At 47.0% G+C, this 17,845-nt stretch overlaps 1 protein-coding gene across 1 annotated transcript in view; it reads right to left on the bottom strand.

The window, feature by feature from the left end:
* PROM1 (prominin 1) overlaps positions 1-16,802 on the bottom strand; it is a 342,522-nt gene extending 325,720 nt beyond the window's left edge. The window contains exon 1 of the mRNA XM_029590622.1: positions 16,726-16,802. The gene's annotated coding sequence lies outside the window, so the exon portion shown is untranslated. The remainder of the gene's footprint in view (positions 1-16,725) is intronic.
* Positions 16,803-17,845: the final 1,043 nt, after the last annotated feature.

The following is a 17,845-nucleotide window of genomic DNA, read 5'->3' as shown; positions in this document are numbered from 1 at the left end:
GACCTGGTACATCTCCTAGGTATTCCCACTCATGCCATTGAAGTCCCGCTATGAATCACCTCCATCCATGGCGAACCACTACCCGGGCAGATCTCCCAGATAACAGCACCTGTTCGTCTACTCACCAGAGCTCTCCATGAAGAGAAGCTTGAACTCCTTGTGTTGGAGAAGTCTATACATCCAGTAGTCTTGGAGTTGCTGTGGCTCCAGCACCACTCTTCCCAGTTTGAGTGGGGAGCTTTACAGCTCATCGAATAGAGTTCTGCTTGTCACCAACAGTGCCTGAAGAAGGCGGAGCCTTCTCCTGCGGACCCCCTTGCAGTAGCCATTTCTGCCCTTCCACCTCCCTATGTGGACTTCGAGGACGTCTTTTCTAAGCAGAAGCAGATATCCTTCCACCCCTGCACAAGTTTGACTGTCCGATTAACCTGTTACTGGGTACTACATCTCCCAGGGGTAGAACCTACCCGTTGTCTGTGCCTGAAACCCGAGCTATGACTGAATACATCCAAGAAAAACTGGCTAAAGTTTTTATCCGACCGTCAACCTCGCCTGCGGGTGCAGGCTTTTTCTTCATCATGAAGAAGGATGGGACTTTGAGACCTTGTATTGATTACCGTGGCTTAAACACAAAACCCCACAAGGACAGGTACCCATTGCCGTTGATCTCAGAATCATTTGATCACCTTCACCAAGTTGGTCCTGCAAGGTGCCTACAATCTAGTCCGTATTCGCATGGAGGAATTTTGGAAAACAGTATTTAACACGAGAGATGGGCATTATGAATACCTCATCATGCCTTTCGGACTTTGCAATGCCCCTGCAGTATTTCAACGGATAATTAATGAGATCTTTCACAACCTCCTATACACTAAGGTCGTCATGTACCTGGATGGTATCCTTATCTTCTCAAAGGACATGGATTCCCATCGAGCTGATGTCCGCACTGTTCTCCAGTGGCTTCGAGAAAACCACATATTTGCCAAATTGGACAAATGCCTATTTGAAAAGACCAGTTTGCCTTTTCTAGGCTACATCATCTCCCAGCGAGGATTCACCATGGACCCTAATAAGTTAAAGGGTATTCGTGATTGGCCTCAGCCTGTGGGGCTTCGGGTGCTCCAAAGGTTCCTTGGATTCACCAACTACTACCTTCATTTCATAGCGAATTACTCCTTGCTGGCTGCACCCCTCATGGCCATGACTCAGAAGGGCAGCGATACAAGAAACTGGTCCCCTGAAGCATTGGCTGCCTTCCAAGACTTCAAGAATGCCTTTCTCACCGGACCTTGTCTGCGCCACCTGGTCCCAAATCGCCCCTTTGTTGTCGAGGTGGATGCCTCAGCTATTGGGGCTGGGGCAGTCCAAAGTCAGTACTCTACTCGAGGAACTCTCCACCCTTGCTCTTTTTTCTCCCATAAGTTCTCCCATGCTGAACAAAACTATAGCATTGGAGACAGGGAGTTATTGGCTATTAAGCTCGCCCTCGAAGAATGGCACTCCTGGTTGGAGGGTGCTCAGTTTAAGTTTACCATCTATACTGAACATAAAAATCTTGAACACCTTCAGCACGCCCAGCGTCTAAATGCTCACCAGGCCCGCTGGGCTTTATTCTTCTTTCGATTTGATTTTGAGCTCTGATACCGTCTGGCGGAGAAGAACCTCTCTCGTTCTTTTGATCCTGATGACTTCCAAGAAGACCCCAGTCATATAATTGACCCTGCTTGCATCTGTCTATCAGCCACCATCACGGTTCCAGCTGGGAAAACTATTGTGCCTCGCCGGCTCCAAGAAAGGGTCTTGTGCTGGGTGTATGACTCTAAACTTTCCGGTCATCCAGGACGTGCACGAACTCTATGGTTGCTCCAGCATTACTATTGGTGGCCCACCATGGTCTCAGACACCCGTGCCTACGTGGACTCATGTTCCATCTCTGCCCAGCAGAAGCCTCCAATAGGCTGACCTTGGGGCCTCCTCCAGTCATTGCCTGCACCTGAAGAGCCGTGGACTCACCTATCCACAGATTTTGTCATAGACCTACTGCCATCCAAGGGAAATTCACTAATCTGGGTCAACATAGACCGATTCTCCAAGATGACTCATTTCCTGCCTTTGCCTGCATTTCCCTTGGCTCCCCTTATGTAAAATGTTCGGTATTAACATTAGCCTGACAACTACACACCATCCGCAAGCCAATGGCCAGGCCGAATATACCAATCACTCCCTGAAGAACTTCCTGCAGTCTTATTCCAATAATCAGCAGGATAACTGGGCGGAGCTCTTACCATGGGCAGACTTTTCTCACAACTCCCATGTTGCAGCAGCCACCAGAGTCTCTGCATTTTCTATAGTATACAGCAGACTACCTTGGCTCACTTTACCAGTTCCACTGTCGGTGCCTTCACAGCCCAGGCCATAGCCAATGCTCTACATACTCTTTGGACTCAGACGAATAAACGCTTTCGTCTGGCCGCTGTATGAACAAAGAAATCTGCTGATTCACACCATCGTACAGCTCCAGAGTTCCAGCCAGGCCAAAAGGTCTGGTTGAGCACCCATTGCATCCGGCTGAAGATACCTTCTCAGAGGTTTGCACCCAGGTACATTGGTCCTTTTCCAGTGACCCGGCATATTGGACCAGTTACGTACCAACTCTGGTTACAACTCACCTTGGGTATACAAAACACTTTCCACGGATCTTTGCTCCTGCGCCATCCCAAGTTTCTACTGAGACCGATACCACCTATCGGGTCCAAGAAGTACTTGATGTTCAGAGAAGAGGTCACCGTTGGGAGTACCTTTTCTCATGGGAAGCCTATGGTCCAGAGGAAAACTCCTGGGAACTAGCAAATAACATCCTGGACAAGGGACTCCTCCTCCAGTTCAACCATGCCCAAGAGGAGGGCATAAAGGGGGGGTACTGTTACATGTCCTGGCTGCGGTAGGCCCGTGTTCAGGCCTACTCACTCCAGGAATCCATTTGTAAACCCTGGTTCACCTTCACGTGGTAGTGGGCAGCCGCCATCATCCCCGAGCGCCTGCAGCCTCCTCTGCTGCTTCTGACTCCTCTGTGGTTCCTCCCTGTGCACGGCGGGCCTCCCCACATGGGCCATGGAGTGACACCGCCATCCTGCTTCCTCTGGGCCCTGGCTGAGATGCGCGCACGCAACTCTCGCACTCTTAAAGGGGCTGTGGCGGGAAAATTGCCTGTTGCCCCAGATGATGACATCACTGGGCCTTTGTATATAAGGCAGGGCCCAGCCACTTGTTCCCTGCCTTGGCAACAGGTTTCCACGATTGCTCATGTGCTCGTTGCCCCTCGTTCCTGGCTCCTGTTCCTGTCATTGTTCCTGGTTCCTGTTCCTGTTCCTGTTTGCTCCTTTGTCTCCTCCTTGTCCCCTTGGACTGATTCTCTGGTCTTGACCTCTGCTTTATTGGACTACGCTTGGATTGATCCTCTGGCGCAAACCCTGCTTTGTTGGACTATGCTTGGACTGATCCTCTGGGATTGACCCCTGCTTCGTTGGACTATGCTTGGACTGATCCTCTGGTATTGACCCCTACTTCATTGGACTACACTTGGACTGGTCCTCTGGTATTGACCCCTACTTCATTGGACTATACTTGGACTGATCCTCTGGTATTGATCCCTGCTTCGTTGGACTACGCTTGGACTGATCTTCTGACTCTGACCCTTGCTCTGCTTCCTGGTACATTGCCTGCTTGCTGCCTGCCTTGACTCCAGCTTGCCTTCATCTTCTCTTCAGTATCCTATGGACTTGACCTCTCAGGCTTCAGCTTCCTGTCCTACCCTGTTCCTGTCTGTGTCCGGGTCTTTGGGACCCTGCCTCGTCCGGACCATCCTCGGTCCTCTGATTCCTCTGCTGGTCCCTGGCGTACCATTGTTACCACCATTTGAGAGTCATCATACGGAGGCCCGCCTAAGACCAACCGGCCCCGACACCCAAGGGCTCAACCTGCGGGGAACAAGGGCTGGTATTGGCAAAGCTTCAGTCGGCCCGTGTCTCCTAGCCTGCTCTGCCTCCCGATGGTGGGGACCCGTAGGGCTTGCACTGCGGGTAGCATCAACCCCACTCAGGCCAAGGGTCCACCACCAGCTCAACAACATCCAAAAGGATGGAGCATGTTTAGACTTCCACATGGTGAAAATGCTCTTCTTCCCTAAAAGTCAAGCTTTGCATACAAGCAGTTGGGTACACTTGTTCTGTACTTGAAGCACCAAAGGTTCATCAAATAGAACACATTTGTTGGTAGAGATGTGAATCGTGTCCTCGATCGTCTTAACGATCGATTTCGGCTGGGAGGGGGAGGGAATCGTATTGTTGCCGTTTGGGTGTGTAAACTATCGTGAAAATCGTTAAAATCGTGAGCCGACACACTAAAACCCCCTAAAACCCACCCCCGACCCTTTAAATTAAATCCCCCACCCTCCCGAACCCCCCCCCCCAAATGCTTTAAATAACTTGGGGATCCAGCGGTGGTCCAGAACGGCGGCGGTCCGGAACGGCCCCCTCAATTGAATCCTGTTGTCTTCAGCCGGCGCCATTTTGCAAAATGGCCGCCGCAAAATGGCGGCGGCCATAGACAAAAACGATTCGACGCAGGAGGTCGTTCCGGACCCCCGCTGGACTTTTGGCAAGTCTTGTGGGGGTCAGGAGGCCCCCCAAAGCTGGCCAAAAGTTCCTGGGAGTCCAGCGGGGTTCAGGAAGCGATTTCTTGCCGCGAATCGTTTTCCGTACGGAAAATGGCGCCGGCAGGAGATCGACTACAGGAGGTCGTTCAGCGGCGGTCCGGAACCCCCGCTGAACAACCTCCTGCAGTCGATCTCCTGCCGGCGCCATTTTCCGTACGGAAAACGATTTGCGGCAAGAAATCGCTTCCTGAACCCCGCTGGACTCCCAGGAACTTTTGGCCAGCTTGGGGGGGCCTCCTGACCCCCACAAGACTTGCCAAAAGTCCAGCGGGGGTCCAGAACGACCTCCTGCGTCGAATCGTTTTTGTCTATGGCCGCCGCCATTTTGCGGTGGCCATTTTGCAAAATGGCGCTGGCTGAAAACAACAGGATTCAATTGAGGGGGCCGTTCCGGACCGCCGCCGTTCTGGACCACCGCTGGATCCCCAGGTTATTTAAAGCATTGGGGGGGGGGGGGTTCGGGGGGGGGGGGGATTTAATTTAAAGGGTCGGGGGTGGGTTTTAGGGGGTTTTAGTGTGCCGGTTTTCCTGCCCTCCCCCTTCCCCCGATTTACGATTTTTTAACGATAAATCGGGGGAATTGGTATTGTATCGTGGCCCTAACGATTTTTGACGATTTAAAATATATAGGACGATATTTTAAATCGTCAAAAAACGATTCACATCCCTATTTGTTGGAAAAAAAAACAATAGCTTGTCCTGTGATTAATTCCAAAAATGTATGAATTCCACCCCACAATTTACTTATTTCCTCGCAGGTCCAGAAACTGTACCCCAAAGCTCCTCGGGCTACCTGACACTTCTGGCATTGATCAGTATTTACAAATATAGAAAGGAATGCCTATATAGGAGAAATATAGGGCTATTTTAAGAACTTGTATTGTGTCTCATGCAAATCAACATTTACAATATGAACAAAGTTGTGTTCAAAACTGACTTGTAAAAGTAAGAGGCAAGTTTCTCTTCAATTTGTCAAGCAGGGAGTTATAATCCTGCTTTAGATGAATCAAAAACAAAAATTTATATAATCTAGAAATTGTCAACCTCTCAAACTCTTCACTTCTAAATAACCCCTCTAATCTTTCATAGAATGCATCTGAGAGACTGGATGAGTTTAAACTCTTGACTAAATGTCTGAATTGCAAATAAGCAAAGTAGTCTTTAGTGGTAAACCCAAAAGATTGCTTAAGGTCATTGAAAATAGAGATGTGCATTTGTTTTAAATGAATTAGACAATTCCAATGAAATTGTCTAATTCGTCATGGTTTGGGAGTACCGAAATATGAAAGGAATTTTTCTGAAATTTCGGAAAAATTCATTTTTCGCCTTACTGCGCACTAATATGTAGTTAGTGCATACTAAGTCCCGTTGGTGAGCACTAAGTTAAGTTGTAGGCTTAGGGGTGGATTTTAAAAGGCCTGCGCGCGCCGGCGCGCCTATTTTGCATAGGCCGCCGGCACGCGTAAAGCCTCGGGACGCGCGTAAGTCCCGGGGCTTTCGAAAAGGGGCAGGAGGGGGCGTGTCCGGGGGCGTTCCCGAAACGACGCAGCGTTTCGGGGGCGTGCCGCGGCATTTTGGGGGCGGGCCCGGGGGCGTGGCGCCAGCCCGGGGGCGTGGTCGAGGCCTCCGGACCAGCCCCCGGGACCGACAAAGGTAGGGGGGGGGTTTAGATAGGGCCGGGGGTGGGTTAGGTAGGGGAAGGGAGGGGAAGGTGGGGGGAGGGTGAAGGAAAGTTCCCTCCGCGGCCGCTCCGAAATTGGAGCGGCCGCGGAGGGAACTCCGCGGCTACTTTAGTTAGTGCATGTTAACAACTAGTTAGTGTATCCTAAGTCCAATTAGGGCACACTAACTCTGGAATTAGAAAACTAGGTAGTGTGCGCTAACGGGACGTAATGTGCACTAACATTAGAGTTAGTGTGCTCTAAGCCCCATTAGGGTGCACTAACTTCGAAATTAGAAAACTGGTTAGTGCACCCTAATGGGGCTTAATGTGCACTATCATCTAGTTACTGTGCACTAAAGTCCTGTTAGTACACACTAATATGAAATTTGGGAAACAAGAAAAAAAAAAACGAACTGCGGGAAAAACAAAATTACCCACCGGGGACCCGATCCGAAGCATGAACCAATAAAATAAAATGAATTACATCTCTTATTAAAAGATAACAGCAAACCTTCTGCACCAAGCATATGTCGGAGTTAGGTAAACTCTTTAGAGACCCATCCATTAACTATCTTTTACTGAGATCTTGGGAACAAAATTCAGATTGCCTTGTATTGGTAAATACAGAGAACTATCCTAGGGATGAGCCAGAGCCTCACACAAGTGTTGCTTTGAGAATAATCAGAGAGAGAGAAGCTGTGACAGTATTATTTAAATATTATTATAAATCAAGATTATCCTTATAATATTTTGATTTGTGAGTTTTTATCCTGAAGAGGTTCAAAATTTACTCACTGTTACGGTGGCTGGCTGCGGGGCACCACGGCCGACCACACTCACCCCCCGGGCGGCCCCAGGTTGCCGCCGCCTCTCCGTGGTCTTGCGGCCTGCTCCTCTTCGGCGTGGCAAAAGGGTCGGCCCCGCCGTCGCAGTGCAGTGAGCTGCGTCTGATTCTAGGCGCATGCACGCGCGTCTCCTCCTCCTCCTTAAAGGAGCCGTGCCGGAAATGATCTTCTGCGGAACCCGGAAAAAAAAACCATGCATCTATTAGCAACCCGTGAGAGAGCTATATCTATCGCCAACCCCTCTCTAGGAACGTTTTACCTTGCAATCTAAGAATTCAATCCAACATCAAAACTTTCAAAAAAGAGTTAAAAACCTGGCTATTTACCAGAGCCTACTCAGATGTACTCAGTCATCAACACCAACAGACTCCCAACCAATACAACACCAACCCATGAAATCTAAACACAACCACGAAACCCACGATTTGTTGATCAAGAACTTTTCCAATATATAATAACTATCACCCTTCCTGTTAATTCCACCAATGTTACCTAACTTGTTCAACTATTTTACTCTATGTAAAACCCTAATGTTACTTTGTACTCATACATTATTACTGTAAACCGTTATGATGGCGAAACCGAACGATGGTATACAAAACATGTTTAATAAATAAATAAATAAATAAATAAATATAAGGCAGTCCCTGCTGGCCTATCGATGCCTCAGCAACAGGTCTCGCTCTCCGGAGTCTCTAGTTGCTCTTCGGTTCCTGCCTCCATGTCTTCAGCTCCAGCCTCCGTGTCTTCAGCTCCAGCCCCCATGTCTTCAGCTCCTACCTCTGTGTCTTCAGTTCCAGCCTCCATGTCTTCGTGCCTGCCTCCATGTCTCCCAGCTCCGTCTTTGTGTGTTCCTGCTCCCTCCAACCTTCGGCTTGCTTCTCTGGTTTCGACTCAGCTTGTTTTTGAATTCTGCTCTCACCTGCTCCCTGCCCCAACCGCCTGCCTGTTCATCGTTCTGCTGACCACCGCCTGCCTCGATCTCTGGCCTGTCCTAGGATTCCATTCCTGCTGCCAACCCTGACCTCCAGACCGTCTAACCTGCCTACGCCTCTCACCTCCAGACCAGCTCACAAGAGACCCGCTCCTAAGTCCTGCCGGCCCTGGTACCCAAGGGCTCAACCTGCAGGGAACGAGGGCTGGTAAAGGTGAAAGTCCTGTTGGGTCTCCACCACCTGCATCTGCCTACCAATGGCGAGGGCCTATAGGGCACCCCCATAGGCAGCACCAACCTCATCTCGGCCAAGGGTCCACATCTCGACTCAACACTCACAGCTGAATACTAAATCTAAATGCACTACTTATGTACAAAATGTCAAACCTTTACCTTTTTACTCAGATTTAACCAAATTGCTTTTTACTGATTCTTCCGTTTTCACCTCCACATTAATAATGCAAACCAGTGTCCATCATTATAGAAGTATGTTATTGCCAGCCACTATGTCTATCATTGGAAATACTGCAAGGTAATCTCTGCCAGTTTGTGCCAAGAGCTTCTGATGCCTTACAGATAGGATCTTCACATTCAGCCTACAGAGGATTCATAAGCAATTTCACTGCTGGCTGATCAGTCACAAAAAATAATAACTTCTTCTAAGCCTGTGAGGTACTACCTTGAACTTCTTACCATCGTAAGTATTAAATCTTATAAACTTCATGGGCAACAAAGCCTTCTGTCCTTCAGAAACTTAGAACACTGTTTGAGCCATTCAACCTGCATGCACAGCCAAAAAAACCCCTTACAGAATATTAATCATAGAACAGCACTATGCGATCACAGAATAGATGTTAGTCAGGTACTCGAGCATTGTGGCACATTTTGTTAATCTTTGCAACAGAATACAACCTGATATACAGAAATATGCCATTTTTCAAGGTAACAACAAATAGATCTCAAGTTTCTAAAAACACAACACGCGAAAATCCTTTTTTAATGAACTGCCTGAATATTTCCTATTATTAAATCCTGACTATCTAAACTTGCAGTTATCCAAGCAGATTCTGTGTCTGTGAAGCAGTTTAGATAAACAAGACTATACTATGTTTAATCCCTGTTCCGGTTTTGGGCACAAGTGGGCCAGTTCAGTTCTCAATTTCTCTTCCACTCAATACAATCTAGGAGTCCGGGGACAAGGCTTTGATCTAGAATGTGTGGGGGGTGGGGTGGAAATAAATCCTCCAAGGCCCAAAGTGGCAAGGGTGACTCTTAGTTTACTGTCCTGGGGAGGTACCAAGTCACTTTCACCATTAAGAGATATGAATGGGAACAAAATACTCAGGAGGCTCAGGTTGCGTGTCCAAATGAATTCTTTACTGTAGAAATTAATTGGCAAAATTGCACAGTCACCATCTACTCAGCCAAATTGGGAGATTTGAACCCACAGAGGCTGGTGCCAGGACCACCAATCCCCAATATCAGACACTCTTATTTTATGTGCATGAGGAAGTTGCAGTTCTGCGCAATGGTCTCTCTCTGTATCTGAGCCAGGGAAAACTCGTACACTCTAGAGCATAGAAAAGCAAGGCTTCCCAGGTGGGCGGAGGTATCTTAGATGGGTGGAAAAATCCCTTTCTAGCAAATACAGGTATGCAAAAATATAAGCTCTCAGTCTTTGTTCAGTTCCCAAAGGTATCTCTCTCCCGGGATAGAGGTTTTCAGGTGTATTACAAAGGTTCTACTCACAGTTCTCCTTCTTCAGATGATAAAAACAGTAGGGATGTGCTGGGAAAATTTTTTTTAATTTTAATTTCATTATGGGAGGTAGGGGTTTCCACTAATTAAGCTTCATTTAATGTTTATCTCATTTTCTTAAGTTTACAGAAACAAAATAAACATTCTTTTTTAAACCCCCCAAAATGGACTTAAAACATGAAATGAGGCCAGTATCCTTCCTGGATCCCACTTACCTGGTCTAGAGGAGGATGAAGCCTTGGCCTTGCATAGGTCTAGATTCCAGGAGGGTGTAGTGACCATGGCCTAGGCCCTACACTAAGGGGCAGATTTTTAAAGGAGCACGCGCGGGGTACATTTGTGCGCGCTACCCGGCGCGCACAAATGTACACCTGATTTTATAACATGCGCGCGCTACTGCGCGCATGTTATAAAATCCAGGGTCGGCGTGTGCAAGGGGTTGCACACTTGTGCATGCTGAGCCCTAGGGGAGGCCTGATGGCTTTCCCCGTTCCCTCCGAGGCCGCTCCGAAATCGAGGAGCGGCCTCGGAGGGAACTTTCCTTTCGCTCCCTCTCACCTTCCCCTCCCTTCCCCTATTTAACCCATCCCCCCCCTACCTTTGTTGTCTAAGTTACGCCTGCTCGAGGCAGGCGTAAATTGCGCGCGCCAGCCAGCTGCCGGTGCACCATCCCCCGGCATGGCCGCTGTGCCGGAGGACTCGGGACCACCCCCAGAGCGCCGCCTCACCCCGGACCGCTGACACGCCTCCTGCCCTGCCCCCTTCCTGCCCCTTTTTCAAAGCCCCGGGACATACACGCGTCCCGGGGCTTGCGCGCGCCGCCTAGCCTACGCAAAATAGGCTTGGCGCGTGCAGGGGGGGGTTTAAAGGGTTACGCGCGTATATTACGTGCGTAACCCTTTGAAAATCTACCCTTAAGGCTGCTAGAGTTCTTTTGGAAACAGATATCAGAGATCACATTGGTCTGTTTTATTTAACTTACTCTGACTGCCTATTTTTTTGGTGCATTAATTTCAAGAATTTATTGCTTGCATTTACAGCCTTTCATAAAATAGCCCATCATATTACAACAGTATTGACTCCATATATCCCTGTTCCGCAGTTTAGATTCTTTCAAGCAGCACTTCTTATAGTGTCATCATTAAGGATAGCTTGCCTAGCATTTGCCATGCAACAAACTTATTTGTCCCATTTACCTGAATTATGGAATACCCTTCCAATAGACACTAGGACAACAAAGAATGCAAGCCAATTCAATAAAAAAATAATTGAGATCTGGTCTTCCAAAAGGGTTTTGGTTGTGATGTAGAGTAGTTGCAGAATCTTCAAATGCAATTGTTCTAACATTCCAGATTGCTTCTAAACTTCTTTGAATAGTATTTTAGAGACAAATGGTGTATTGCATGCACAATGCATACTAATATGATTAATTGTATTATGTAAACCAGTGGCTTATTAAATTGTTTTTTCCTGCCCAGTTAAGGTAATTTAAGTAACAAAGGAGATAGCCCTGTCTATTCCTTTTGAAGTCAGGAAATATCAAATGGTAGGATATCAAATGTTCCTTTTGAAAGAGAAAGGAAGCTATTAACTCCTGGTAATAGTAGATTATTTGATGGCCCTCACATCCTTTTGAAGTTCTTGGGAAATCCTTTCGTCATAACAGGGAGTCTTTTGGCTGGGAACCAGTGCTGTACTATTTGAAACAATACAATACCCCCATGAGGGAAGCCCAGTGAAGGGGAGAGGGGATAAAATAACTAACTATTCTTTGCTAATTTATGGGATATTGGTAAATTTAAATGGACAAATGAGATACCTATGCATCAGATTTTAGGTAAGTGATGCATTATGTATTCATTACAATAGCCAATAAAGGACAAGGGACTGAATTCTTAATTATGTATAAAAAGGATGACTCTGCCTTTGAGACAAACAGAGAAAGGGAGAGATACAAGGATGTAATCCTGAGAGGAGACTTTAATTGTAGACTCCATCTTGCTGCCGAGCACAAAGAATAAAGACAGTTTCTGGTAGCTGGAAGTTTTCTTTATTTAATTGCACTGAAGAAAATTATTTATCAAGTAGTAATAAGATGGATAATTTTTTTGTTATTTTGTAGCAATGAAAACTAAGGTCATTTTTTAATATTTCCTTATTTTCTTTTATTACAACTTAGGTAAATAGTATTAATATAGTGCCTGTATTTTATGTGTGTTAGGCAAACTTAGTTTTAAGGAAAATAGAAGCCTTGTCACAATTTTATTCAGAATAAAGAGGGATTGTTTATTTGATTTTGCTGAGGTTTTCCTGACTTCTCCATGAAGCAAGTTAAATGCCAGACACCTGTGAAACACAGGAAATCATAGCAGATTCCCCAGAAACCCTGAAACTAGACAGCAGAGAAATTCATCTAAATATTCAACAATCATTTAAGGTTGAAATAAAATTTTGAAAATTTTAACTTGCTTGTATTTTATGTATTGCTTATTTATGTATGTGTAAATATGTAAACCGCCTAGACGGATAGTCCCCTACCCATTGGGGTAGATTTTAAAAAAGTGCGCCTTCGCGTACTTTTGTTGGCGCACCAGGCGCAAACAAAAGTACGCTGGATTTTAGTAGATACGCGCGTAGCCACGCGTATCTGCTAAAATCCAGGATCGGCGCGCGCAAGGCTGCCGATTTTGTGCAGCCGGTGCGCGCCGAGCCGCGCAGCCTGCCTCCGTTCCCTCCGAGGTCGCTCCAAAATCGGAGCGGCCTCGGAGGGAACTCGCTTTCGCCCTCCCCTCACCTTCCCCTCCCTTCCTCTATCTAACCCACCCCTCCGGCCCTATCTAAACCCCCCCCTACCTTTGTCCGGGGATTTACGCCTCCCGGAGGGAGAAGTAAATCCCCGCATGCCAGTGGGCTGTTAGCGCGCCGAGACGCGACCTGGGGGCGGTTCCGGAGGGCGCGGCCATGCCCCCGGGCCGAAACCATGCCCCCGGGCCCGCCCCCGAAATGCCACGTCCCGCCCTCAAAACGCTGCGCCGATCGGCCCCGCCCCCGACACGCCCCCCTCGAAAAACCCCGGGACTTACGCGAGTCCCGGGGCTCTGTGCGCGCCGGCAGGCCTATGGAAAATAGGCGCGCTGGCGCGCAAGGCCCTGGTCGCGTAAATCCGGGCGGATTTACGCGAGCAGGGCTCTTAAAATCCGCCCCATTGTGCGGTATATAAAACTTTTAAATAAATAAATAAATAAATAAATAAATAAATAAATAAATCAATCAATCAATCAATCATTTGCTAATATTCTAGCCAGAGTTCAGATGATATGTTTGGAACACATTTTTAATTTGCCTGATTTCAAAACTGAGAAAGAGGGTGGGGTATGTGGTTTTTTTGTGCATAATCTATAGAAAGCTAATTTCTTTATTTTTTCTGCTATGCTAATAAATTGTGCTTTACTGTATTGCCATTGGTTTCTGTTTGTGTCTTTTCTTCCTTAAGTGGTTGCCCAGCATTCTTTGAGAAGAAAAGGCACAAACTGGCTGGCTCTCTCTGGGGCCGATGCAATACAGTGCGCTCAGCTGCAGTCGGACGCGCGGGTTAAATAGGCGCTAATCCACCCCCTAATGCAATACGGGGATTAGCGCCTATTTAACGCACGTGCAATGCGGAGTGAATGGGATATAGCTCTCCACATGCAAGGCTATTACTCATTCATTCCAAATGCAGGCGTTAATAGCTGAGCGCATTGAAAAGAAGTAAGGAAAAGCAGAAAAAACTGCTTTTCTGTTCTTCTTTTAAAAGTTTTAAAAAAAACCAAAACTCAGCCGGCCGCATTGAAGACCAACGCCAATATGCTCGGCGTCAGTTTTCATAGCCGGCCGGCTGCGTTATGAAAACCTACGCCGATGGGGTTCATAACCGGCAGACCGCTGGTAACCATGGGGGTCGCATTAGCAAGGAGGCGCTAGGGTCTCATGTGGTACTCCCCACCCCAAGCATAGGGGTAATTCATAGTCTAGACCAAGGGGGGGGGGGGGGGGAGGGAACGACACAGAATGATTTGTTTAATATGTCTTGATAATCTTTATTTTATATCATTATTTTAACCTTTTTAATGCACCGTGCTATGAGATTTTTTTTATTTATAGCATTTCTAAAGCTGTTATTTATTTATTATTCTACATAACTATATTGGAGTGCCCCAAAGCGGATTACAATATTACAAAAGCATTACCATAATAAATAATATTTAAGGAGTTACCAGATTTTCCCTTTACTAGAGTGCATCAGTATCTCACTAGACTCATTAAGCAAGGAGTAACATACAAAGGAGGATTGGTGGGTAGGGGACACTCCTCAATGGGAGGTATCAGAAGTTTAACAAAACTCCTGTGCCCATGTGAGTACATTGTTCTTCAGGAAGCCTGTTTTCAAGAGAGAAGCTCTGTAGGTCTTTTATTCCCAGGGAAATGTCATGGTGGATGGGTGGCTCTCTCAAGAGAGAGATGCTAAAATGTGCATCTTATACTGGGAAGATAGCTGGGGCTCAAGGTTGGAGTGTTCAGGCCTTCAGGATTGGGGAGATTTTGTTTTGGGGTCTCAGAGTGATTCCTGAGAGTTGTGTTGAGAATTTCAAAGTTTCCTGAAGTTGCATGTCAAAAGGATTGCTTCAAAGGATTTTCCCTTTTATGTGAATTAGAGGAGAAACTATTTAAAAAGGGAAGGTCCTAAGAAGCATAGGAGCCAACTTTTCAAAGTGATTAGGGGTGCCAAATTCAATTTAATTTCTCTTCCTTGGACACAGTGAAGGAGTTTACTCAGTATTAGAGGTACTCAAGCACCCACTGCACCCATAGGGGTAGATGTTCAAATCTGTGCGTGGGCGTACATGTGCGAGTGCTACCCGGCACGCACACATGTATGCCCAATTTTATAACATGCGCACGCAGGATTCAGATTGAGGCTCATCTATTTATGAGAATTTAAGAGAAATTGAGTGATAAAGGAGAAGCTGCATCCAATGAAACACATACCAGGGAAGAGCTCAGAAAGGAGGGTTCTTGATCCAGACAGCTTATCTTCCTAGGGTGTGCAACCCTTGCTACGGTTTGAGACTGAGTTTATTTTTATTGCTAATGGACTTTTGGACATCTACGGTGTTCTATTCTGAGTAGACTGGTTTGCAAAAGAGTCCCAGGGGAGGAAAAACTCCCAAGGGCCTTGAAAGAATGACTCATTTCCTTTTCTGAGAGGCATGGGGCCTGTTCTTGTCCATGACCTCCACAGTGAGCCTCAGTGCCCAGCCAGAAGTTGGAGCAGATGTTACAAATACAATTATAATTCTGTATCATATAATCATATAACATATACTTTTAAAACACAATTAAAATAAAATTAGCTTAAAACTAATAGAATAAGGCTAATATATTTCTTCAAAAAGTGAAGTGTACCAACTCCTAACAGCATAAATTTGAATAACACAATTAAATATCGTAAGCTAATATGGAGATTTCCAGCAGTAGGTATAGTAAGGGGAGTATAGATAATAGTGAGGGATTGACATAGTCCAGCCCCTCCTTTTCGCAAAATATATTTAGCCGACTTCATCAGATACTAGCAGGGATTCAACATCCTAGAGCCGTGGTTCCCAATCCTGTCCTGGGGACCCCCCAGGCAGTCAGGTTTTCAGGATATCCACAATGAATATGCATGAGAGCCATGCTCATGAATATTCATTGTGGATATCCTGAAAACCTGACTGCCTGGGGGGTCCCCAGGACAGGGTTGGTAGCCACTGACCTAGAGGAATGGAGAGGGGCAGCAAAGGTACTGGCCTGCTCTCTGGAGAGGTTTCTTCAACTTTTCACCTTTTCCAAAAGCCTGAAACTGACTATTTTTGTTTTCTTTCTACGTTGTAATGTTTTTCAGTAAAGTTTTGGTTTTAGAACAACACATTTGGTGTGATGATTTTCTTTTGGTGATTGTGTGTGATCCCCTTAGGCTTTATAGCATGAGCTGTCCCCAGTGGCGGATTCCCGATGAAGACCGGCCCGGGGATTCGCCGCCCAGGCCGGCCCAGGAGATTCCACGTGGTCTGCCGAGCGCGGCTCTGTCACGGCCGCGCTCGGCAGACCACGTGACTAGCGCGACCGGCCCACCGGGGGATGCCCGATCCCCCGAAAGGCCAATCCGCCCCTGGCTGTCCCCTGCTGGAAGAATGCTGCTCCAGGACTGCAGCCAGTTTTTCTCTACTCTGCAGGGAGCCCCTTCCCTAAATAGGGAGTGCCCTGGAAAAGAGATCTTACATTTTGGCACCCAACCAACAGGGACCCCTAAGGAATTTAAGAGTATTTCAGAAAACATTTTGAGTGTTTTTCTAAAAACGCAACATTTTTTCTGACTTTTAAAAAGTTTTTTGTGCTTGACTCCCATGTAAAAGGGATTTACGTCAAGTGCATCTGTGTCTGACACCATCATCAACTTGACTGGCTAGAGAAAAAAACCGGAAGTGTCGACTGACTGCCAGAGGCCTCTGTGGATGCATGCTAGTCCCATTCTGGAGCAAGATGGTGCAGTCAATGAGCCTGTGAAGCAAGGCGCCGAGAAGAGGCCTTGAACGCGTTCCAGCAGCGGTGCAGGCCTGTAGAGGTGAGCGTTCCGCTACCGGCTCAATGGTACTTTAGCTCCAGTACCTCGTCCAATTCGCGATGCGCAAGAGAGGGTGCCGAGAACTATTACTGGAACTGTTACCCCAGTTTACCGGTAACAAGGGGACGAGGGGGGGGGGGGGGGGGGATAAAGATTTGATTTACTTACTCATCGGCTGTCAGTGGTACTTTCCCCCTCAAGGGGACTGAATGTTTCCTGCAGCCTCCATGGATAAAAGAAAAAAAAAAAAAAAAAGGAATGCAGATCTCTCTGCGTTGCTAAGCAACATAGAAGCTTTGGGGGGGGTTGAGAACAGAGCGAGGGGCTGAGAGAGGGAAAGAGAGAGAGAGAGAGAGAGACAGCTGAGGCAATGCAGCAGGGAAGAGTGCATCGAAAAGGCTGATTCACCTGTGTGTATGGGTGAAGCCTTGAAAACTGGGACAGAGAAAAGACAGATGGAGAAGGAGGTTGAGGGGCTGTGAGGCCCTGTCCATGAAGGCAGTGGCAGGGGAAGTGCTGTCCCTCAGCCAGGGCCCACCCATGTGAGAGAAAGCGGCAGGCGGGAAAACGGATAGGGCAGGGGAAGGAGCGGCTTAAAAGAGAGAGCTGCCCGCTGTCCCCGGAGGAGACAGGTTGGCAGGAAGTGGGTCAGCGGGACAGAGGCCGCTGCTGCTCTGTGGGTGTGAAGAGACAGCAAGAAAACTGTCTGTGGTTCTCAAAATAGGAGAAACACCGGCGAAAAGAAAACATACAACTGGAAAATAAGTGAGAAATGAAATAAAATACTAAAAGAGAAGCGTGAATGAGCAACTCGTGTGTTTTCTGTGTAATAAAAAAAACGTGTGTGAAAAGCTGTTAGAGATTGCTGTCACACAGTGGGGCAAAAACTGGATTGTGGAGCTGAAAAGGGATTTTTGTACACAATAATAATATTTATTTTTATGGCACTCTCGGATGTACACAGACTTGTACAATGGTGAGGAGTATTCAGGTATGATAAGTCCCTGCCCAAAGAACTTGCAGTCTAAGTGGGCACCTGAGGCGATGGGAGCTGACAGGATGTAAGGACAGTGGGACAGCAGCGGCTTAATTAGTAGCTGTGTTGTCTGAAGAGAAGTAAACAAGACATTTGACTATTTTGTGGAAAAACTGGACCTAGCTTCACAGAAAAAAGTAGCTTTAACTCTATGGAAACAACTGTGAAAAAAAAAAACAAAAAACGGGGTGAATGAAGACTTACAGGGAAGTGAGAGTGGGATGGAACTAACAAAACACTCATAAATAAATT

Source organism: Rhinatrema bivittatum, chromosome 1, assembly GCF_901001135.1.
Source record: "Rhinatrema bivittatum chromosome 1, aRhiBiv1.1, whole genome shotgun sequence".
In the NCBI taxonomy this organism is placed as follows: Eukaryota; Metazoa; Chordata; class Amphibia; order Gymnophiona; family Rhinatrematidae; genus Rhinatrema; species Rhinatrema bivittatum.
The sequence above is the reverse complement of the archived record's forward strand: the minus strand, read 5'-3'. Positions and strand labels throughout refer to the sequence as shown.